We start from the raw sequence: 25,190 nt of genomic DNA on the forward strand, positions 1-25,190 counted from the left end.
CGGCCGGAGTGGCCGTGCGGTTCTAGGCGCTACAGTCTGGAACCGAGCGACCGCTCCGGTCGCAGTTTCGAATCCTGCCTCGGGCATGGATGTGTGTGATGTCCTTAGGTTAGTTAGGTTTAATTAGTTCTAAGTTCTATGCGACTGATGACCTCAGAAGTTAAGTCGCATAGTGCTCAGAGCCATTTGTTTGCACGACTAACACTCCTGGAAGACAGGATGTTCTAGAGACAGCTTAGCCACAGCCCCAGGTATGTTTCCCAAATAAATTTCACTCTGCAGTGGAGACTGTGCTGATATGAAACTTAACTGCATGCCTGACTTTTGGAAGGTAAGAATGAGGTACTGGCGGAAAGTGAAGCTTTTAGGACCTGTCGTGGATCGTGCCTGGGTAGCTCAGTCGGTAAAAACCTTGCACGCGAAAGGCAAAGGTTCCTAGAACCGGTCAGTCTGGCATACAGTTTCATGGTCGTCAGTTTTCTTTCTAATAACGCGTCGAGTCCCTTATCTTCCTATCTTTTTGAATAAAATCCTTTTGGGATTAGATCAGAATGCAGTGTTTTCTTCATCCGAGGAAAGAGCGAAAAGTTGCTCTGTGCCATACTAGGGTTCTAAAAGCTGACAGCCCAGAGAAGCAACGAGTATGACTTTGTCCTATGTGCGGTGAGCTGGCACTTTATCGTCGAGCAAAGACTTTCCCTTGCACAGCTTCCCACGACGCTTCAGCTTCCCACAATCTCGGCAGGATATTTCGGTAGCATACATCTGTGACAGCTTTACCCCCTACAAGCAAAGTTAGGAGTACACCACGGCAGTACAGAAACCACCCTGCACGATGATGGTTCGCCGTTTTCGGAGGTGGTGAACACCAGTATCCTTCCACTAAACCTCCCTCTTTTCCAGCTTTCATAGCCATTTATCTTCTATTACTCTTCAATACTTTAATCCCCAAGCGTTCTTTTTTTCTTTTTAAATTCTGAAAGCATATTCTGTGCTGCACAGATTCTAAACATACTTCCTATACGGCCAGTGGAAACTATTACGATTACATATTTTCTATGCTTTATAGAAAATTATATGAATTTAATCTATTGCTTGTAACCTCTTTGTCTCAAGAATTTAACTAAAAAAGAAATCAACTGACATAAAATTGTAGAAAGTGATGCCAGTTGTTCTGATAAAGTTTAACGGGTGACAACTTTTGACGAAATGAGTATTAAGCTAATAGTATCTGACCAACAAGAAGTGTCGCTACTTGCTTCTAAGAAATTTTGCCACGTCTATGATCTATACACTAAAACGCAAAAATAAAGAAAATAAAAACATTTGATAATGCCCTAAACCTGCATAAAACATGAATGGTCCACTTGGCCTTTTTTATGTCGATACATAATCTGGATAATCCTATCGGTCCGGAAAATTCTGAGGACATACCTGCAAAAAGAAGAAAGATCGACGCTACCATATCCTCTACGACCAAGTAGCACACAATATCCGCCAAGTTCGGGTAGTACAGAAATAAACGTAAGATGTAAAGACAACGCCCTAGAAAAAGTGCCTCAATCTGCAGCACTCTGAACAAGGTCTTCTGATATAAGGGGATGATCAAAAAGTTCCCGTTCGAAGGCCGTACAGTCCAGAATGGGCATGTCAATCAGGCAAAATCGTCGTGAGCAGTGTAGGAATCATCCACCCGTCCCACCAGGTTGAAGATACCTGTTTGGCAAAACACCGTGTCCTGCTGCGTGTAGAAGTCCATAAGTGCCTGCTGCACATCCTAATCCGACAAGAATCGCCAACCCTTCAAGGCATTTTTAAGAGACCGAAGGCTTTATAATCGCACGGGGAGAGATCAGGACTATAGGGCGTTGATCGAATTGTCTCCCATTTGTTTGCGTGACTTCTACATTGCGACATTTGCGATACGGGGACATGCGTTATCATCAAACAGCAACACCCCTTGGTGCACCATTTCACAACGGTGGTTTGCGACAGACATACTGGACCACACAAGTTCTTCATTTTCTGATGAATATCTGGCAGTGTTTGCCCTTCGACAGCCCAGGAAAGAATAACAGCACATTGGTCGTGCTTGGACGCATTTGGAAACAACGCCGCCATAGTTCAAGTTTGCGCATTTAACGCACGCGTCTGGGAAGACACGAATGCCACACTAATCCCTTTCCTAAATGTCAGTGTTGATATACCCACTTAGGAATCACGCTACGTTGCATATACACTGCAGCAACGCCCTTAAATGGAACCTTCTTTATCGCCCATTACACATTATCTTCTGTACACGCCCGACGAAACACTGACTACTGCACAGTAAAACAGAGTTGGGGTCTGGGGAGCGCCGTTGTTTCCGTTTCGAACAGGAAAACCAGTTGAAATTTTGTATCATGCATCTTGCATGAGAATCTTTTTAGTCCTTCCACATCTTGTTTTGCTGCCTCTTCAAAGGATCCGGAGATCCGAATGAAGTGGAAAATACGAGTATCCAAGTATCATGAATATTCACTGGATTAAGTGATTGTACATCAGCAGTGGAGCAAGGGATGATACCTGGCCAGATGACAAAAGCCCAAAATTCGTATTTACAGGCCCTTTATAGCGTCATCTTGTAGCACCCGCCACTATTTACCATTGTCTTACCTGAATTATGTGCTTAAATTACAATATTACTAGGGTAAAGTCGACAATGAACACACAAGGTCGTCAACAGGCACCAGATAACTCTAACTGAACTTCTGATGTACGTCGCAGAATTCGCGCGTAATTGAGCGAGCTTTCTGGAGAGAGACGTTCTGCTTTAATTTTCTCCCACTCAAATTTTTCGCCCTCTCGTACTTCGCCCGCGAGCTGTGAAGTGAGGAAACGGCAGTGGCATGAATTATTCACAGCGAGGTCCCCAACCACGCCGACTCCTGCTGATGGCCATCTGCCCAGAGCCGCCTCTCTCTTTATTTGGGCCCCGGGAGAAGCGAACACGGCCTTCCCGGGATCGGATTATCTCTGCCGCACCCGAATTCCCGTTAAAACTCCGTCTCTCTCCTGTCTTTTGACTCCCACCCAGAGCAACATTACTCGGTTTTATTACGAAAAGTCTCCTCACAGCTGTAAAATTTTCTGATAGTCGCTTAAGGAAACTAACAGATTAGTGAACATTCTCAAGTGTTCCTGTTATTTCATTTGCTCAAAAGGGCTAATAAATAACTTTTATTAGCTAATAAGCAATGTTTCTTCAAAGATGGTTCAAATGGCTCTAAGCACTATGGTACATAACATCTGAGGTCATCAGTGCCCTAGACTTAGAATTACTTAAATCTAACTAACCTAAGGACATCACACACGTCCGTGCCCGAAGCAGGATTCGAACCTGCGACGGTAGCAGCAGCGTGGTACCGGACTGAAGCTTCTAGAACCACTCTACCACAACGGCCGGATCATGTTTCTTATTTATAGTTGAAAGTACTTTTCGCTTTTCTGGCAAGCATTCATTCAGCCAATCATTTTGCCCGTGATACGATACATGAGCACAAGTTTTGATTTCTTACTTTACATAAATTCTTTATTATCCACTTTGAGCAATACAAATTCACATCATGAAAAGTAATCACAATAATTTAGCTACAAGTTTGTGACAAAGTCTTGCCTTCACCGACCACGTCACGCTGAAATTGCAGTGACTTCTACTGCTGAACTGCTGTCAACAGTATTCACGCGCTGAGGTCGCGCCAAAGAGAGAAAAAAAAAAGAAGTCGCTATCGATCAACTCGACTTCAGAGACATGCCAATATACGCATCTTGAATGGACGCTGCAACCAAACATCCGTACTGGAAGGGGGGGGGGGGGGCGAGGAGGAACCTCTTGCAACGTTTCAGTACGTTGTACAACGTTTATCTTACCTTTCACCTAATATCAGAACGTCGGTTGAAGTTTAGAAACTGTCATCATAAAGAGATATTGGCCCAGTTTACACTGACTAATTTAATGTCCACTGCGAAGCGGAAGTCAGGTGCGTCATTACAATTCCCTTCCACCAGAAAATGCAACATTTTAGGCCAGTTGTGTGTCACTTTCAACTTTGAGCCACCACTTTCCCGTAGCCGTGTAACAAAGAGCTTCATTTTAGACTATTTCTATCTCGACTAATAGAAAATAAATTTCTATGATCACACCATACGACAAGTAATCCAATGTGCTTCATCTTTTCGAATTTATACTGGTATAAATTACGAATAACCTGCTATTTAAAAGCCAATACGAATTGTACACAGTGACAGATTCAAACCTTTTGTTCTTTCACAACTAACACTAATTGAAGAAAAAATCTCTACTTTTGTGCAACGAAGCAAAATTTGTACTCTAGGCGCCTTGTTCTTTTTGCAGAATTTGGAATCATTTTTATTTTGAAATATTGAAAATTTTCCTTTCTTCTTGTAGCTTGCCGATCAGTATCAACAGCAGTACTGTAACTAATTAACGCTTCATAGTCACTTTTCCTCCATAACGCACAGTCTTTACCTGACTTGTATGCTATACTGTAATACGAGTATGTAGCTAGTACACTTCATACGGTATAATGACAAGGATTCCAGTAAATGATGACAAGGATTTCTTCGTTTAACAAGTTAGGAACAAACTACACACACAAAATATGTTAATCATCACCATTCTTAAATCGTAATCATGAGAAGTTTGTCATTCACTATTGGATTCAGGCGTCCTCCAAACTTCTCCACACTTAGCGTCCAAGTTTGTCTGCCCGTTTATTTATATCAAAGCAAATTCAGTTAGATCGTCCTCTAAATCTTTTCTTATTATGAGCAATGAAAAACAGAATCTCCTTTATCTCCCATCAAGTCTGGCCATAGACCCAATTCATCTTCTTTTCAGTTTCGAAACTAACAAAATCACGCTTTCAACATCTGTGTTTTCTTCTTACCCATTTGTTTTGTTTCCCTGCCCCTTTAAGTGACGCTCAACAAATAATTTATGTCGCAGCTCGCTTGGTAATGCTCAATTTCTAAATTGTTTTCACATTTATAGTAAAAGGAAGGAAGGAAGATTGGGTTTAGCGTCCCGTCGGCAACGAAGTCACTAGAGACGGAGCGCAAGTTTGGGTTGTATCAAGGATGGGGAAGGAAAGCAGCCATGCCCTTTCAAAGGAACCATGCCAGAATTTCCCTTTAGTGGATTAGGGGAACCACGGAAAACTTAAATGTGAATGGCAGGACGCTGGTTTGAACAGTCCTCTTCCCGAATGCGAGTCTCGCATTTAAAGTCCATGTTTCACGTCTGTAAATTAGTACTGGCATTATACACTGCTTGTAGACCGTTTAGAGGCAACATTCAATTTCCCACACGAGCTCGAAACCATTTTTATCCTGCTGTTTATTTCTTTAAGTATCTGTTATTTTCATTTCGTCATCTTCTTTAACTTTAACATTAATATTAACTATTTTGCTACTAGCATTCTGATAGTATATTCCTTTGGTGTTACTGTAAATGATCTTCAGGTCCACTGTCATAGTTTCTATGTTCAGTTCCTACATGCCTTTCTGAAGTTCTGAAGCAATGCTATCATCAAATCGAAGGTGCTCAAGCAAGATCCGTTTATGCCCCCTTAATCATCTGAAATCATGCTCCACAACTGCATAAAATGCTTTTGGTGAAACAGAGTCACCTTTTTGAATTTTTTTCTCGGTTACATATTACAGATAAATATACTTTTATAAACTGTCAACTGTAGTCTTATTGTTAGTAACACCAGCTCTCATAATAATCATTTCTCTATGAAACGTTCCGTAATTTTATCAGGCACTCGCTTGAGGACAGTTTGGGGTCTGGACAGGCTTGTCGCCGTGGATTAACATCGTGGTAGAAGTCCCACGGTGGCTACGTTTCCTCTGGCATGCATTGTAGAGAACGGGTTTAATTTGAAATGCCGACAAAGGCCGTTGGCCGTTAAAGGCCTGGTGCTTTTTGTGTCGTGCCGCCTCCCCCTCCCCTCCCCCCACCCACCCCATCAGCTTCATCCCCTAGCAGGCTTTTGTCGAGTGTCGCCCTGAGCCTAGAGTGGTCGCTGCAACCCTCCGGCTTCCGACTCTTCCCTCCGTATGTTAAACGTGAGCCACGGGAAGAACTGCACCGTAGGTAGTCCTGTCACTAACAGTGAAGACCATGACCTCATACAGTATCTTCGTAATAACGAGAAGCGATTAGAGTGGTCTAAGCGCATTGGAATTGCACGTAACTCATTGGGGCAGCCGCATTCCTACAAGTTAATGCTGAGGTATGCGTAGCGACTTGCCGTGACGCAACCATACACGCGTTTTCCGTTCCCACGGAATACATAACTCCACCAGAAACTATCGCACACGCCGTCCTTCAACAGGCCGCATTCTTGACTTGCTAATCGCACTACTGGAGGAAACAAATCCCTTTCACTTTGGAAGAACAGCGTTCTATCGTCAGTTTCTCTAAAGAAAAACTGTAAACTCCTAGCTAATCCTCAACTCTGCCGTTTTCCCCTCGCCTGTTCCATTCAAGAATGATTTGCGGTCCGAGCACCTCTCCGTAAACCAAAATTTTCTTAATTTTACTGATGTAATAATTACGTAAGATGTATGTCGGCAGAAGTAATATGGGTTCCCAGAGTTTGTTGAGAATTTGTGGATACTCTCGCTGTGACTGAACAACGAACCGCACAGCTGCTTTTTGAATCTTCTCTTGTTGATCTGACCTGACAAGTGACCCATAACAACAAACAATACTCGTGAACCCACAGGTGCTAACTCAATGACGTAACTTATTTCTATTTCATACCCTTAGTTTCAGCATTAGCGTATTCTTTTCTTTGAACGTTGACACAATCTTCTGAGTGCCTTATTGCATAAGAAGACATTCTGAACAAGCTGTCGATGACACTTTAATACATGTACGAAATAATGCAAATACTTACAAAGCGTGTGCGTTAATAATTTATTAAGGCGAGAACGTGGCAACGACCATTGAATAAGAGTGTAGGCTATCGGTGGGAGAGCCATTTTCAACAACATATTTCCTGATGTGCGACAGCGTCATGATTTGATAAAACTGTTATCGTTTCCGCTACTACTGCAGGCAACCTTCACCAGGGTGACAAGAACACCCTGATGGAGACTACCTGCAATACTTTTATCATCTCACGACATCGTCACACTCTCGGAGGAATTTTAATGAAATACAGTAAGTCCCTTAGTCAGCGGTCTGTAAAACGCATCTATTTCTAACTATGATGAATGAGATCAGAGGAAAACAATTTTTGTATTTTTCTGTTGTGTTGTATTACCGATTTCCATTTATGGTTCATGTCCAGAAATGACATCCTCAATTCAACGAATTTCACAGCTCGGGCAAAGAAATTTTCTGTTCTTATTCGTTCCAGGTTACGCAGCGCTTTTTTTCCATTTCCTTATAAAAACGTAACAAGGCTGAAGCTGTTCTTTTGACAGCCCCCCTCCTACATGAACTGTGAAACGCCGATGAGGTTTTTTTTTCTTTTAAGTATTCCGTATCTTGAGGGTGGTATGATACACAAAAACAAGGGGAAAATGTCCAGTAAATATGGCCTGTAAAATGCATCCCTAAAGACTTATGAGCACTCTTTCATCTTCGCTGCTGTAAGACACATCTCATTTCACTGCAAGCTCTTTGATATTACGAACGAGCTACAAATCCAGTGAACAAATGAGTAAGTAGATTATAACACATTAGTTTGTTATTGTGAAACAGCAAAGCTTCTAATGTAATTTGCTTGCTATTACGTACGAGCTGCACTTGTGAGCCATCGTTAAAGGAAGTTTAGACATGCCGTCCGTTCATAGTGAGACATGCTTTTGTCCGACGTCTTAGGGATTTGCGGAGAAATTACTCTGGTTTCTTGATATTTTTCAGCGTACAGTAGATGGTCTCGACGGTTGCTCCATTTACCAGACCATAACAGAAGATCATGTCTGTCATTTCCTGTGTGGAAATACCTTCGATTGTGCTAGTAAGTGCAAAGATAAAGCAGCAATGTAAGTACATTTCACAAACTTATCAAACTAAAAAGTGGTTCCGGTAGAACTAAAGTATGCGAACTGTGAATTTGGTTTGTAATAATAATACCGACTAGCTGTTTACAGCAAACTGTATCCAGAGCCAATAACACAGGAATGTTTCTACATTTAAGGTAACTCTCATTTACAGCTCAGACTCAGCTGCACATTTTTCATTAGATTACATGTTGCAAACATTCAGCATCGTCTTCAGCTCTGACGGAACTAGTTAGATCTGAAGATGATCCTGAGTGATTAAAATATGTAATCTAATTAAAAATGTGCAAGTGAGACTGAAGAGTAAATTAGAATTATTTTAAATATCAATGCAGTCGCTGATTATCGCGAGACGAATATCTTGGCTATAGTTTCTTCACTTGTTTACTGCAATCTGTAGGTCGTTGGTAACAGCAAAGAACTTACAGTAGAAGAGATGTGTTTCACAGTAGCCAAGATGAACAAGTGCTCATACCTCTTAAGATACACTCTTTATAGCCCATGTTCACTGGATATATTTTTGCCTCGTTTTGGTTCATATTACTACCTCTCAAAATGTGGAATACTTTTTTTAGCACCCTACATATATCGCTCCTTTTACACTGAAGCGCTAAAGAAACTGGTATAGGCATGCGTATTCAAATACAGAGTTATGTAAACATGCAGAATACGGCGCTGCGGTCGGCAACGCCTGTAAAAGACAAGTGTCTGGTGAGTTAGATCGGTTACTGCTGCTACGAGATTTAAGTGAGTTTGAACGAGGTATTACAGTCCGCGCACGAGCGATGGGACACAGCATCTCCTAACCAGCAATGAAGTGGAGATTTTCCCCTACGACCATTTAACAAGTGTACGGTGAATATCAGGAATCCGGAAAAAGATCCTGCAAGAACGAGACCAACGACGACTGAAGAGAATGGTTCAACGTGACAGAAGTGTAACACTTACGCAAATCGCTGCAACTTTCATTGCTAGGCCATCAACAAGTGTCAGCGTGCGAACCATTCAACAAAACATCATCGATGTGGGCTTTCGGAATCGAAGGCCCACTCGTGTACCCTTGATGATTGCACGACACAAAGCTTTACGCCTCCCCTGGGACTGTCAACACCAACATTGGACTGTTGATGACTGGAAACACGTTGCCTGGTCGGACGAGTCTCGTTTCAAATTGTATCGAGCGGATGGGCGTGTACGGGTATGGAGAATATCTCATGAATCCATGGACCCTGCATGTCAGCGGGGGACTGTTCAAGCTGGTGGAGGCTCTAATGGTGTGGGGCGTGTGCAGTTGGTGTGGAACCCCTGATACGTCTAGATACGACTTCGACTGGTGACACGTATATAAGCACCCTGTCTGATCACCTGTATCCATTCATGTTCATTGTACATTCCAACGGACTTGGACAATTCCAGCAGGACAATGCGACATCATAGACGTCCAGAATTGTTACAGAATGTCTCCAGGAACACTCTTGTGAGTTTAAACACTTCCGCTGGCCATCAGATTCCCCAGACAAGAACATTATTGAGCACATCTGGGATGCCTTGTGACGTGCTGTTCGGAAGAGATCTTCACCCCGTCGTACTCTTACGGATTTATGGACAGCCCTACAGGATTCATGGTGTCAATTCCCTCCAGCAGTACTTGAGATATTAGTCGAGTCGATGCCACGTTGTATTGTGGTACTTCTGCGTACTCTCGGGGGCAGTGGTACCAGTTTCTTTGGCTGTTCACCGTATATCTGAGAGGATAAAGAAGTTTCGAGTGTTAATAGTGTGGCGAAATATTGGCCCCATTGCGAGCATTAAGTTGTCAGGAAATTTCGTTTCGAATTACTGATATACATGTCTTTGAAAATAATGCGACGGTATTGCAGAGCCTTTGGGGATGTAGATATTTGTGTCGGTAAATTACAAAGATCTGTGTGCGATAAGAACTGGTAATAACGACTTGTTGTCAAAAAATACTTCGTGTGACGTCGCATTGATACAGTAAACGGCGCCTGTAAACGACTTGACTCTGGCAAGTTTCCCATCTGCGTTATACAACTGGTTATACGGAAAGTGAGACAGTGCCTGTCCATATTTGACTGCCTGTGAATTCGGGGATAGGTGAAGGATGAAGGCACCTGCCCCCGCGCGACTCGGTGCGTGACGCGGCCAGACAATGGCGCAGCGCGGCGCAGTACTGTCCGCTGTGGGCTGAATGGACAGAGCGGGTCGGCTCTCGGCCGCGCGGGCCAGCCCAGACGGGCCGGGCTAGATTCCAGCACGCAGCCAGGTACACTCAGATACACATCTTTATAGCGTCCCGCCGGACCCGTAATTGACGGATAGGCCCCGAGCGGCGAGCGACGCGCACGCTTTTATGCTGCGTTTTATTAAGTCCCTGCTGCGGCCGCGGCTGCGTGCGCCAGCCGTCCGCCCACACTCCCAAGAATGAGCCATGGGACGCCCGGAGCCGTGACGATTAATACGGACACTAGCTGCACGGGCTGACAATGTGTCTGGCAGCTGTCGCGAGGTGTCTTACCCGTTCCTTTCCGACGGTACGTCACGCGTGTTAAAGTCTCATGCGGTAAATACATACTGATGATAGCAAAGAAGTTCCGAAACATGTTGAACTCAGGATATAAAGACGATTCAATACTGAAACTTCCTGGCAGATTACAACTGTGTGCCGGACCGAGACTCAAACTCGGGACCTTTGCCTTTCGCGGGTAAGTGCTCTACCAGGCAAAGGTCCCGAGTTCGAGTCACGGTCCGGCACACAGTTTTAATCTTCCAGGAAGATTCATATCAGCGCACACTCCGCTGCAGAGTGAAACTCTTATTCCAAAAATGCTTATTCAGAAACAGCTCGTGCTCCTACCTTTGTTTCCGTACGGACGTTTACTCGAGAGCACACAAATTATAAAATGTCTGCCTCCCAAAGTCATAGCCACACAGTCTACACGTTCGGAATATGCACTCCCGATGAATAGCGGTCCACGGCATTTAGTATCGTACGGATCCTGTCACACATGAGCCAATGAGTGGAAGTACTTACTTGGTTAATAGTAGCATCTGAAGATGACACAGATGTTGCACTGAAACTAGACGTCGGAGTAATGAGAACTTTGGAAATACGGCTGTGGTGTTCCATCTCCATTACTTAATGTAGTCCAGTCTCATATTGTAAACGACTGAAAGGTTATTTATAAGGATGTGCTACCAAAGGAAGGAAGGATAAAGAGACATCTACACAGTGCGAATGTAGACTTAGCACCGTAGCTGAAGTCACTGTCTGCTTACATTTGTTCCATTTATCGACATAACTGTTCTCGCGAATGATTTATCGTCGAGAAGGTTGCAGCGTGCCACTTTCAGTAAAACCGCCACTGATAAGTGTAACTGCAGACATACGTCAATTTACGAAAGTTTAAAAGTTGACATGCTGACATTAAATTGTTTTTTATATATAGTACTTAGCTGATTTTATGTCTTTCATTTGTTTTCTTCTGAGTATGCTGGCTCTGGATTTTCCTGCACAAAGCAATCTGAAACTTTCGAGGATTACAGAAGTACAATGAATCAATAACTAATTGGTTCAAATGGCTCTGAGCACTATGGGACTCAACTGCTTTGGTCATCAGTCCCCTAGAACTTAGAACTACTTAAACCTAACTAACCTAAGGACATCACACACATCCATGCCCGAGGCAGGATTCGAACCTGCGACCGTAGCAGTCGCACGGTTCCGGACTGCGCGCCTAGAACCGCGAGACCACCGCGGCCGGCAATCAATAACTACAAAATAATATATTTTACACTTTTATCATCTGTATTGTTACACACGTCAAACAACTGTCTAACAAAAATAACCTCCATCTGATCCCTTGAGATAAACACTATATCCAACTGCAAAACATGTATACTCTTTACAAACGACTTCACACGACCCCAAGCGTGTGTGGGATGAGAGAGATAACATTTTCAGCCAAGGAATCTAGCTGTTCACATCGCTGGCAAACATAGCATTTAGATTAACTGATACATATTCCTCACATATATTTCAGAAAATTCCGTGAAGAGCTCATAAAAAAGTACACTTAAATTTTTACAGCGTTTATAAGTCTGGCTTACTATAAAATTAGTTTCAGAAAACACCACTGTTGTGATATTATGTGACACTGCTCTCGTGGTCCAGATTCAAATTTCTTTCGAGTGTCAGTGGATGTACTGTTTCTTTTAACAATGACAAATATAACATACATTTTATGGGACACCCAGAACTGTTGCTAAGATTTTTTATTAGGAATAAATCCGCTACAGTTGTACTTGACATAACCTTTTGGATAAAATCATACGTGCAAGCTGAAATCCCATCTTCAGGCGCTTGATTGCTGGACTTTTTACATGATTGCTACGACTTTCTCGTCCGCAATCAAGCGCATGAAGACGGGATTTACGACCTGAAACCTGGGTTATGTGTACGATGTTAACCAAATAAAGGATCTGTGAAATACAACTGCAGCGGATTTCCTTATCATGAAAAAAAAAAGTCAAACGTTGCAAATCGTTCTTCAACAAATCCCTCGTCGACAGATTCAGCAGCTCATTATCATGATGTAGGTTGGTCGTTAACATGACTCGCCTCCTTACTTTATTAAAAAAATGCTTGCGGGGAGGGAGTACCGATAGTACACATACACCCACACTGCCGAGAAATCATGTCGTTAGCCACGCAGCATCCCCACCAGCAGCGGACCCACCTACCCAACCGCAAGGGCAAAGTTCACACCGACACCGCAACTAGAGTGGTCGGTAGAACCGCCGGCCCGACGATGCACGTAAGAAACGGAGGCGCGCACCTGTAAATACTCGGAGATCATTTACAGACAGCGGCAATTTCGTCCTCGCACTGACGTTTATAATTCCCTCTCACGGCCCGAGACGATGTGACGTTCGATTTACGGGCAGCGCGCGGCGCAGGGAACGGCCGAATAATCTTCATAAACAAGTGAGAGCCACCAGTGAAGCACGCAGGATGGATCTTGCCGTTCACGCCCTACCCCACTCCACCCCCATCCCCCCACTCGGCTACTGATGGACGGGCTCTGCCGCCAACCCGACATCCGCGGCGGAATCGGCTCGGGCGATCGCTGGCGGTCCTGGCCGATAAGCATCGGCGCGGGCCTCGTCCGGGCCTCGAACCCCGCACCGCGTCCTCCCGGATGCGCCGCGGAGCGCTTAAATCAGCAGCGCCCCTCACCCCCGACCGGCCATCACCGTCGGCTTTATTGCCCACGGCTGGTGCAGCGCCGCGCCACCTGCCTCCGATGCTGCGGGCCGATAGCTGTGACGTCATTTACCGGAGACGCTTTTCCCCACCTTCTATCCTCCTGATCCTTTTTTTAAAACTCGGTTTTGTTTTTTTGTTCTCCTCCCCTTTCCTTTTTCTCGCGCTGCACTATCTCGCGACGATGACGCCGGCAACCGGCCACTAATTAATAATTTTCGCCGCACGTCGCGCGGGCCCGCGCGCCTCGTCTTCTGAAGAGGCCGCGGCGGCCGTCTCTGCCTCTGCTGCCCTATCGTATGCAGATTATTACGAGGTAGTTGCTGGCCAGGTGGGCGCACGACGCGCCGCGTTTCGCTTTTATCCCTCGTTAGAAGAGTTACGCGGCGTGTCCGGGCATGCCTGCATTTTCCTGTCTCTTGCAGGACTCCGAACGCAGTCGACTGAGTAGTGGTGACCTTTGGTTCACTGCACGGCCGAGTACTGAATTATCATCCTAGCGTGGCTAAGCACTGAAGTTTTGCCTGTGCCTCTTGCGTGTAAATAGCTGCCATAATCTGGCCACTGTTCCGCAGAAATCTTCCGAGGTACTTCGAAGCGGCATTTGAGAATTCGATCTGCAGGGAGAAGAGCAACTTTCACTCATAACGACGCTGGCCCGTCGACGAAGTCTCTCAGCGGTTCGTCTCGGTAGCTTCACTGTCAGCGCGACGGATTGCTAAATGAAGGAGCGCCTGTTCGATTTTCTCCACTCGGGGACTGGGTGTTGTGTTGTCCTTACATTTGTATCGTCGTATTTGACATTACTCTTTACTCTTGAGATAGCTGAATGGGCACGGCTCGAAAGCTGGTAAATTGAAAACAAAACAAAAAAAAAAAAAAAAACCTCTTAGCGAAATGACATGATCACCAAACACTCCTCACTCTAAAATGCGCCGCTATTGACAGTCTGTCTCTTTAGACTGTGTCTGAGCAGCGCTTATCGGTTCCGTTGGGCTGCTATTCTATGCACTTATGCTGACCGTATCGTTGACTACAGCTGACTTTGGATTTGAACTTGAGTGGACGTGTTCTCAAGCAATATTTCTCTCATCTAAAGACGACTCTTCGCGGTTTGGAAGTCCTCTTTTCGAGGGACATGCACATCTATCTCTGTTTAATGCAATATATCTGTTTGAGGATGCGCCTTAACTGAACCCACGGTCTGAAATGGATCAGCAGTTAGTCTCTGCGGCTACCCATAGTCTGACCCCCTCCTGGTTCTACAAAGCCATTGTGAATGAGAAAGACAGGAAGAGTACGATCTGACGTCCTGTTGACGTTTGACTACTACGGTGTCTCGGTCAGGGTGTACGCCATCTTTCTAGTTCTGGCGCAGTGTACGTGCCGTGGGTATGCTGGATACTGTTGACGCAATCAGGCGTTCACATAGTACGTTGAAGGATATAAGGAAAGGATGGAGACCGTTCAAAGTTTATTAGAAATCGAATAATTGAGAGAGTGTACAAAGGATACTGATGGGAAAGGAATCGTACCGACTTTAGCTGCAACTGATTGAGGGAAACCACTGGACTGATAAAGTTTCGTGGATGTAGAAATCGTGACGTAGTTCAGCTGGAAGAGGAGAGATGAACGAGTTGGGTGTAGCCTTTAGAAAACGACAGTCGTGGCAATGACCTGAAACGATTTAGGGAAATCAGGATCTGGATGGTCGGAATCAATCCCATTTCGTGCACCCACTCACTCATTCTCATCGCTGTTTTGGTATTTAGCGAGGTACCTCCGAGAACAGCCAACTTAATGCTCAAAAATATTATATGCAGTAGCCAAACAAAGCCTTTAACGTTTCTAACTCATAGAAGAGACCTATCAGGTTGCACGATATTCACGTATCAACTTGAGCGATACTCCCATATTATCTATAGAAAACTATGTCGCCGGCAATAACAAATCAACCAAACATGACTTCCGGTGTCGATTTGGTGCAGTAAATATGAACTCTACCTAACTGTAAATGTATGCAAGATAATGAACTTTAATGGCAGTCACGTCACCGCCAATAATAAAGCAACCGAACATGACTTCAACTGTCGATTTGGTGTAGTAAATAGGAAAGCTATCTAACTGCAAATGTATGCAAGCTAATGAACTTTAATGGCAGTCAGTCGCGGTATTGTTTTTGGGAACAGAATTAGTTTTAACTGCCTGCATGTCTGAAGGCAATTACGTCATCTGTGAATATGCTAACTTTCCCTACATTTCCACATAAGTAAATTAGAGTTGGTTCAGATGGTTCAAATGGCTCTGAGCACTATGCGACTTAACTTCTGAGGTCATCAGTCACCTAGAACTTAGAACTAATTAAACCTAACTAACCTAAGGACATCATACACATCCATGCCCGAGGTAGGATTCGAACCTGCGACCGTAGCGGTCGCTCGACTCCAGACTGTAGCGCATAGAACCGCACGGCCATTCCGGCCGGCCAGTAAATTAGGGTGAATATTTTCACAAAAGGTCCACTTATCAGCAGTTGGGAGTTGCCGACCAGACGGTTGAGACTGTATTTAAGGTAGCACCCCGTAAAATAGCAAATTTTTCTTTTCTGTTCAAAAAGTGGATCCAGAAGAAGAAGAAGAAGAAGAAGAAGAATCACAGTTTTAGGGATTAGTCCAAAAAATGAAAATTTAAAAATAACAACTAAAAAGTGAATCGCTCAAACTTGTTGACGAATAAAGATCAATCCTGGTTATGATTCACGGGATAAAACCTAACAATGAACAGCTCTGGAGAAACCAGAGGAGAAGGAGTAGTGGTTAACACACCGAACTGGCATTTGAGAGGACTGGAACGCCAGTCCCTCTCCGACCATCGAAGTTAGATTTTGTGGTTTTCCAAATCTACTAAAGGAAAATGACGGGATGGTTCCTATGAAAACGACACTTCCATGCAGTCTTCCAGCCCGAGCTAGTGTGCTAATGATTCGTCGTCAAGAGAACGATAGAACTTTTTAAAAAATGATCATGGGAAAGTGTTGAGTGCTACAAGTCCTCACCAAAGGGAAATTGGAAGGTATTCCAGACGCTAAAACAAAAATAATTCGATCATCGAAACGGTTAAGAGAAAGGCGGCAGCAACGTGAAATGAACAATAAAGTGAAACTGCGGAGAAGTGGAGAAAAAATAAGAAAACCTGTCCTTGGGCCAGATATTAGAGCACGTAATACAAATGCTCATCGTGTATTGCAATTGCACATCGTATATTGTAAATTAATACTACTCGACCACATTTGAGCAGGAGTCCGCTCACGAAGTTGCTGCCCACCAGCAAACAATTACTTCACTGCAGCTTAGAGGAAAGTAGCCGACACTGGAGCACGTTAATTATCTGACTTGCTAACTAGCATTTCTGGCTGCTCGCTTCCTGGAGCCATTAACTGCATCGCTCTTTCTTTTTCCCTTGAGCCTTTACTGAGAAGCGAATCGTCGTGGCAGCTTTCAGCGCAGCGCTGGTCGCGTGGTTTTGATCTCGCCGTCTTACTGATTCCCAGCACACGCGGCACACTCCGCCTTACGCAAGTCGGTTAATTCACTGGCCGGAAAGCTGACAGCACATGCAGAGTGCATGAGGATGATTCATCAAAAAGAAAAGCCGTAACTGCATTCCACTGTTCCGTGGTGATTGCCAGCGCTTCTTGTAAATCTTATACTCTCAGACTGCGATGAAGATCCTCAGCTCATACAAGTAGTAGCCACAATTCGATTTATTTTGGCATCAAAATACCTGCACTTGGGCAGATATAGAGGCACTGTGATCATCATGAACACAGCAATATGCAAGTACTGCATACACCTGCTTATTTTTGACGCTCACTAACAGTGCAATGATTATAATCTTCTGAAGAAGGGCACTAGGTGCCGAAACCGGCAAAGGAATAAACTCTGCCGGCCGGAGTGGCCGAGCTGTTCTAGGCGCTACAGTCTGGAACCGCGCGACCGCTACGGTCGCAGGTTAGAATCCTGCCTCGGGCATGAATGTGTGTGATGTCCTTGGGTTAGTTAGGTTTAAGTAGTTCTAAGTTACAGGGGACTGATGACCTCAGAAGTTAAGTCCCATAGCGCTCAGAGCCATTTGAACCCTTTTTTGAATAAACTCTCTTCCATGCGACTTATTACTGATTATTTCAGCAAATTTCTGAAATAGATTGGCCTGCATAGAGTTCGGAGCTGAACCCAATGGAAAACTTTTGGGACAAGTTAAAAACCAGACTTCGCCTCAGATCCGGGTGTTCAACATCATTACCATCTCCGGTTTCAACTCTTGAGGAAGAAGGGAGGAAGAAGGGGCTGTCGTTCCCGCACAGATATTCAGACACCTCACTGACGGTGTCACCTGCGGGGTTAAAGCCAGCATAAACGCGAAGGGTGAGCAAACACCAGATCAATGGCCACTGTGACCGGATACTTCTGATAGAGTACGAGCGGCATTCAGTACGTAATACAACACATTTTTTTTTCTGAAAGCAGGCTGGTTTTATTCAGGATTCCAATACGCCATACTATTACTCACTCTTTTGGCTACAAAACCCTATCCTCCAATGAGACGGCCCTACACTACGTTTACTGAGAGGGCCTATATGACCGCATGATATCACTCTACTGGTGGGCATCAGAGCCTACGTCTTGCCGCATTAATAAACTTCCCATCATTCACATATTCCTTCCCGTGGAGTGTATCCATCATTCGGCGAAACAAATGGAAGTGGGAAGGTGGGTAGGCGGAAAAGAAGCCAGCGGGCACACACATTTGAGTACCCGAACTGGTGGACGAGTGTGTCAGCACTATCAACAGAGACTTGTGCAGCGAGGTGTTTCACTGTGACCTATCGCTCACTTCGATTGGGTGTCCACACATTCCAACATTGCAAGAGTAGGAGCTGTGCGTGGCCGGCCGGCTCGCGGGGGGACTGGAAGGGTTTGCGCCCAAAGACTCGCCGTGCTTTTGTTCACTGTCAAGTCTCCGTAGACATTCCGCAAGCGCCACAAGTATCTGTGGTGCTCTGGTTTTCCACAAAAGGAACTCAATGACAGCTCTCTGCTTGGGACGCACCTCCGTTAAGCCGTCGGCACACGGACCGTGCATCCGAACGTTGTGCGTTGCGCGTGCCGAGTTTCTGACGTCAAAGTGTGGAATAGCACGTTCGGGAGTCTTTCCGAACGTGAAGAGCAATATGTGGAATGTCTGATATTCTGAGCGTGCGTCTGAGCGTTGACCAATGAGATGGCACAACGCCACGTACGTCACACCACGCCGTCTCCTTTCAGTACAGAGTTGTGAGGCGCCATATTGGCATTCATTTCAACTATATATATATAAGAATTATTGTAACATGCGTATTATGAGAGTAGGCTATTTGAAGGCAGCGACACACTCAGGATCTACATCTACATCCATACTCCGCAAGCCACCTGACGGTGTGTGGCAGAGGGTACCTTGAGTACCTCTATCGGTTCTCCCTTCTATTCCAGTCTCATATTGTTCGTGGAAAGAAGGATTGTCGGTATGCTTCTGTGTGGGCTCTAATCTCTCTGATTTTATCCTCATGGTCTCTTCGCGAGATACACGTAGGAGGGAGCAATATACTGTTTGACTCTTCGGTGACGGTATGTTCTCGAAACTTCAACAAAAGCCCGTACCGAGCTACTGAGCGTCTCTCCTGCAGAGTCTTCCACTGGAGTTTATCTATCATCTCCGTAATGCTTTCGCGATTACTAAATGATCCTGTAACGAAGCGCCCTGCTCTCTGTTGGATCTTCTCTATCTCTTCTATCAACCCTATCTGGTACGGATCCCACACTGCTGAGCAGTATTCAAGCAGTGGGCGAACAAGCGTACTGTAACCTATGCATTATTCTTGGTAAAATTTGTTATAATTAAATTCCAATTAATAACATAATTATCTAAGATTAACGTTTTTAGCAAGGGGCAACACAATATGATTAAGTACAAGGAGCCTATTGGTGGATTAGCGTAATGAGTAGTAGGCGGCACGCTAGGTCAGCGTGTTCAGCCAAAGAGCTGTTTAGCCTCTGTAATAAAAAAAAACTGAGTGGAAGGATCAACAAAACGAACGGATGTCATGTGACGTCCGCAACGACAAAACACAACGAACAAAATTTTTATAAAAAGTAGCGTCTGTGTCGAATACTAAGTAATTGTTGGGGCGGTGGTTCGCGCCCATACACCTCCAAATTTTTTTTCCTAACATTTTATTAGGTTCTGATACTTTTTTTATTAGTTTAATACAAGTATGCGCTACAATATTTGATGTTATGTAAATATAAGTTCGCCTTTTTTTAAGGGGTGACTTGGTGCGATTGGCTTAATCTAAAGGACAGCTTGCGCTACTTGTATAAAGATATTTTGCTCCTTTTTCTTTTACGCCTCGTAATTCACATGTTGTAAAGATTCTGTTACTGGGTAGGAACAGTGATCAAGTAAGACTGACCTTGGGTTCAAAATGGCTCTGAGCACTATGGGACTCAACATCTGTGGTCATAAGTCCCCTAGAACTTAGAACTACTTAAACCTAACTAACCTAAGGACATCACACACATCCATGCCCGAGGCAGGATTCGAACCTGCGACCGTAGCAGTCGCGCGGTTCCTGACTGAGCGCCTAGAACCGCTAGACCACCGCGGCCGGCGACTGACCTTGGGGTTTTAGTGAAATGTGGAATGATGAAATAATGTTTATCTTATGCGGGGAAGTACTGCAAATTTGTACTGCACTGTTTTTAATGGAAATTTTATACGCCTGCGTCCTTATTGATTGGACATGGTACTTTCCTTTTCGTGGACGATGGAGGAAATGTACGTTTTAATAGAGCTAACATGAGAATTTTACGCGCGCCCGTTGAGTAAAGAGTGTGATTGACGAAATAGAAACATCCCTCAACTGCCGCTGGAGTGCGTTGCGATCGCGTATACCACGTTGGGGCCCACGTACCGTATGCACAAGTCGCATCGTTCCTGGGCGTTCCGCAGCACGTTGAACTTGGCATGCTCAACGTTAACGTTCGGCAGCACGGTCCGTGTGCCGACGGCTTTACAGACTCCCCGTACATCGTTACCACTAATCGGAACTTCATGAAACTATAGGGGGCGACGCTGGAATATTGCAGCAGGTACCACAACAAATTCCAAATTTTTTCAACAGAAAATGGTCGAGAAAAATGCGTTGCATAACTCATTGGGCCGCCGTCGTGTAAAGCGATGGCTTACTTGGCATTGTCACGGATCTCCTTTGTCTGGGAACTATTTGCTGGCAGCCCAGCAGTCGCCGTTAGTGCACAGTGAGGTGTCTCGCGGTTGTTTGGGAAAGCTGCGTCCTTGCCAGGTCGCTGGGCGCAGCCACTTGCCAGCAGGCGCCGGGCCCGCGGCCGGAGAGCGCCCGCTGCCCGCTCATCTGCATTCAATCCCTGCAGCGGCATTCCGGGCCGCAGGACGTGCCGCCAATTGGAACGTTCTGCTGTGCTCCGCTCTAGCGTTCCGGCCGGCGTGTGCGCGATGATGTAATTGCCCACCAATAACCTCAGGTGTGCGCTCTCGTTCCCCCTCCTGACAGCTGCTTTTAATGGGGGCAAGCGCCGGCTGGCGGACGGGGTCACTCTCGCTGAGAGCGCGTCGGTCGGCCTTTTTGTGGAAACAGCTCCTGACCACTAAGTGAAGGGGTGTAGCTGTCTGACACTTAGCCGAGTCATCTCGCATGAGACTCGCGGAGCAGCGAGACGAAATGAAACAGCATTAATATAGTGTCAGAGTACATGGAATTTCTTGTTATATATCTGTCGATGTATTCTTTGTCAAAAGCTAAATCTGTATTTTCCACACAGTTTAGTTCAAATTGTTCAAATGGCTCTCAGCACTATGGGACTTAACTTCTGAGGTCATCAGTCCCCTAGACTTAGAACTACTTAAACCTAACTAACCTAAGGACATCACACACATCCATACCCGAGGCAGGATTCGAACCTGCGACCGTAGCAGCAGGGCGGTTCCGGACTGAAGCGCCTAGAACCGCTCGGCCAACTCGGACGGCCCTGATGCTGGTCAGACGATTGAAACTGGTTTATAAATAAAGTATTTTACCAGCAGCTCAAGGCGGTAATTTGACATTATTTCATTACATTAGAGCTGCAGGTCACCATCTACTGAAAGTATATTAGTTTTTTGAGTATTGTCTGGGTGTCTCCAGACAGTACCAGATTTATTCCTTTATTTATTTTGTATTATAGCCAATTACCTAATACTCTAAATATGCCATATTTTACGTCTACAGTTATGTTTCTAAATTTACTTTAAGTAAAATAATAACAACGACGCTATGGTTGAAGCATTACCACAAGTAGTAATCGTGGTAAGAGCCAGAAAACTAATCTAGGAGCATCGAACCTCAAACCTTTCGCAGTCTGAGACGCTTAATCGCGCTGCCATCGAACCCTGTAGCAGGTTTCAAATCACCCTTCACCGATCCTGGTAAGATACAAATCATATACAAATCATAACAGGAAAAGAAAATTTGTCCCACGAAGTCACAATACATTAGTTCCTCTCCTGTTGCACTTCTCGGATTTCATCGTTCTGACGACAAAGATATTTCGATGTCCAACTGCTCGCCACCTTCAGGTGGGATTGAGGGTGCACAGTCAAATACAAGCCTTTCCGCAGTGACAGGGAATTTTATATAATCTAGGTTTCCTCAGCCCCAAATCATCTTTAACAGGTCCAAGAAGGCCTCTATTTTGGCCGAAGCCAAAGGACACTTTTAGTATCGTATTTTCTGAGGAATCTTGAAATACTCCCAGCAAAGGCTAAGAAACTGATTTACAAGTGTTCATTGTTGGTTCACATGGTGGCCCAAATTGGAAAGCAAACAATTTTATGATCAGTATATCCACTTTTTTCTGACAACGACCACGTAATCCAGTTCCAGTGTCAAATTATTAGAATCCCAAATAGCATAAGCTCTCCTGACCAGTGTACGTAAAACTCCGATGCGTTGATGTGGTGGATGACAAACCGGTCGGTATGCTTAGACTTACGGTGTATACTGTATCCCAAAGTCCTATTTTCTTTTTTATACATTGAATTATCTAAAAATAATTTGCCATATTTTTCAGTTTCCATCTGTGAAGAGCATCATCCTTTACTAATCCGGGAAAAACTAGTACTTCCTCAGTTATTCTCCAAATGATTCAGTTGATCGTCTCTAGTGGCTTTAATGCCGACGTGATCTGCTTTTCCTCCTCATCACCCACCGCTTACGCAAGCTGTGAACGGAGATGCTAATGCGGGCTGTTTTCCTTATGACCATCCATCCAATCATGGAGGCTTCAGTGGTGTGCAAATGCAGAGCCCCCAGCTATCGTTAGCTACGCATACGTTACGCAACCGTGCTCTATCTGACACTGCTCAACAGCGCCATCCTTGACGCCGAATGAATGGTAGTGGGGGTGGTTCAATGACGAGGAACTGCGAAACAGGCATTGTGTGGCCCACTCGGCGAGCATAAACAGGCGTGCTGGATGTGTAAGCGGCCACGGCTGGGACCACGCGCTCCTCCGGGACGACCAATTACCGGACGCAGACCCACTTCCTGGAGGCCGTGCGCGCCTCGTTAAGCTGCGCCACCGCCAGAGCCCGGCTGCCTGAGCTGTGTCGGGCGCCGCTCTCACACGAACCGCTACGTCAGCCTTATCTCCAGCGGCTCGCGGGTCTGTTCCGCTGTTTAGTGTCCTAATTTACGTCGCTATTACTGTAGACAGGCACCCAAGTTCGCACAGGACACTGACTGCAGCAGCTCCCTTCCACAGGAGGCCAAGAAAGTATTTGCAAATGTTACTTAGTAGCAACTGCTTCAGGTTGGGATGTACGTACGTCTTCAGGGATCAACACTAGGCCCAGGTCTTTATTGGTGAGACCTTCGAAACGTGATATCCTCATTTTCTTGAGGAGAACAGAGCAAATACCTAATAAATAACAGCTCCGGTTTTCCAAGAGCGGCATGCTGGCTACATGCAACTCCATGTTGCTGTCCAATGTCGTCTAAGGTAGAACCTGAAGCAACCGTCCGTCGCAAGAGCACTTTCCTACAGCTTGATACCGCTAAGGAGTTTCTAGCTGTTTATTTGCGGCCACTTTATCCATCCAAATGTCTTTATGGTTTATCTAGGCATATTAGTCGATAGCAATATCACCCGCGCTGCTTCCTGGACTCGGGTATGCGCGCCGGCCCCGGTTCGAATCCGCCCGGCGGATTAACGACGACGGCCAGTGTGCCGACCAGCCTGGATGTGGTTTTTAGGCCGTTTTCCACATCCCGCTAGGTGAATACCGGGCTGGTCCCCATGTTCCGCCTCAGTTACACGATTCACAGACATTTGAAAACGTTCGCACTCTTTCCTGACTTACACTAGACGCAGACAGCTGGGGTACGCTGATTTGGAGCCGCTCTACCGGACGGGGAGCTAAAATTCCGCTTCAGAAACAAACCGACACTTTCCTTTCACAATGGGCGTCGCACGAAAGTCGTGAAGAACTGCATTTGTTTGTCTGACTTTTGATACACATTGCAAAAAGGACATTTCAAACTATCTGCCTAAACACCAGAGAAAATGCGCCTGGCGACTGTTAGGAGAGACACACAGTTATGTAATCTCCAAGCCACTGTTCACTATAAAGGCAGAGGTTACATCTTACGTTAATTATTGATTTTCTGTTCTATTCCATTCACGTATTAAGCAGCAGCGAAATGCCTCTTTACGTGTTCTAATCCCTAATCATACTTTCGTGATCCCTACGCGAGGTAAGTAATCGATAGTCGCAGCATAACGTTCTTCGAATACAGGTGTGTGTGTGTGTGTGTGTGTGTGTGTGTGTGTGTGTGTGTGTGTGTGTGTGTGTGTGTGTGTGTGCGCACACTTTCTAAATTTATCCAGTAGGATTTCGCTAAACTAGTTGTGTTGTTTCCAAGCATTCCCTTTTAAGCTCTCTGAGCACTTATGTTACACTTTTGTATGGGCTATAACTACATGCGACTATCCTACCGGCGCGCCTCTGATTTGTGCCATTATACGATTTCTTACACAGACGGATTCCAGCAAATTTAAGTTTCCACTAGCTTTTCCTAGTAGTGGTTATCATAGTCGTCGACTCTATTTCTCCACAAAGCCGGTTGAAGCCCCTGAAACAGAGCAAAGTGGTGCATTGGTAGAGCCATTGGAGTCCCAATCGAGTGCGGTTAAAGCATTGGTCTGGGCATCCTAATCTGCATTATCGAACATGTTGCACGCGAACACTGTTATGGTAACGTTTGATAACGCACTGGTCGAGTCCTTCCTGCACCATTCTCCAGTGAGCTAGAGCTCCATCTCTAATAACCTTGACATTGATCTGATGCGCAACGTTTCTTCAGGTCCCTCGAAATCGATCAGCTCAATAAAGATGACATGTCTTTGACATCTTGGATATTAGGGAATCCAGCTGAATATTCGCGTCGTTCTCGCACGATATTTCAACAGCGTGCCTCGCCTTCAGGTGGTATCTGAGACTGGTCCTTGGGTCGATCGAGTCCAGTATTTTTCCCTGGAAGGAGCTGGGCGTTCTCTAATCGGTCCGCGCCGAGTCGAGTGTTCCGTCTGTGGTCCGCGCCCGCCAGACGCGGCTACATTGGCCCTCTCTGGTCGCCGGTATTCCAACCGCCGTTCGCGCCCTGTCTGGCCGTCTTCTGAAGTCGAGTTCATGATCTGGAGTGTGTCAAATC

At 45.2% G+C, this 25,190-nt stretch overlaps 1 protein-coding gene across 1 annotated transcript in view; it reads left to right on the forward strand.

Annotated features, from left to right (window-relative positions):
• LOC126259203 (protein jagged-1b) overlaps positions 1–25,190 on the forward strand; it is a 591,182-nt gene that overhangs the window by 66,442 nt on the left and 499,550 nt on the right. The window lies entirely within an intron of this gene.

The sequence above is a fragment of the Schistocerca nitens genome, chromosome 5, assembly GCF_023898315.1.
Source record: "Schistocerca nitens isolate TAMUIC-IGC-003100 chromosome 5, iqSchNite1.1, whole genome shotgun sequence".
Taxonomy (NCBI): domain Eukaryota; kingdom Metazoa; phylum Arthropoda; class Insecta; order Orthoptera; family Acrididae; genus Schistocerca; species Schistocerca nitens.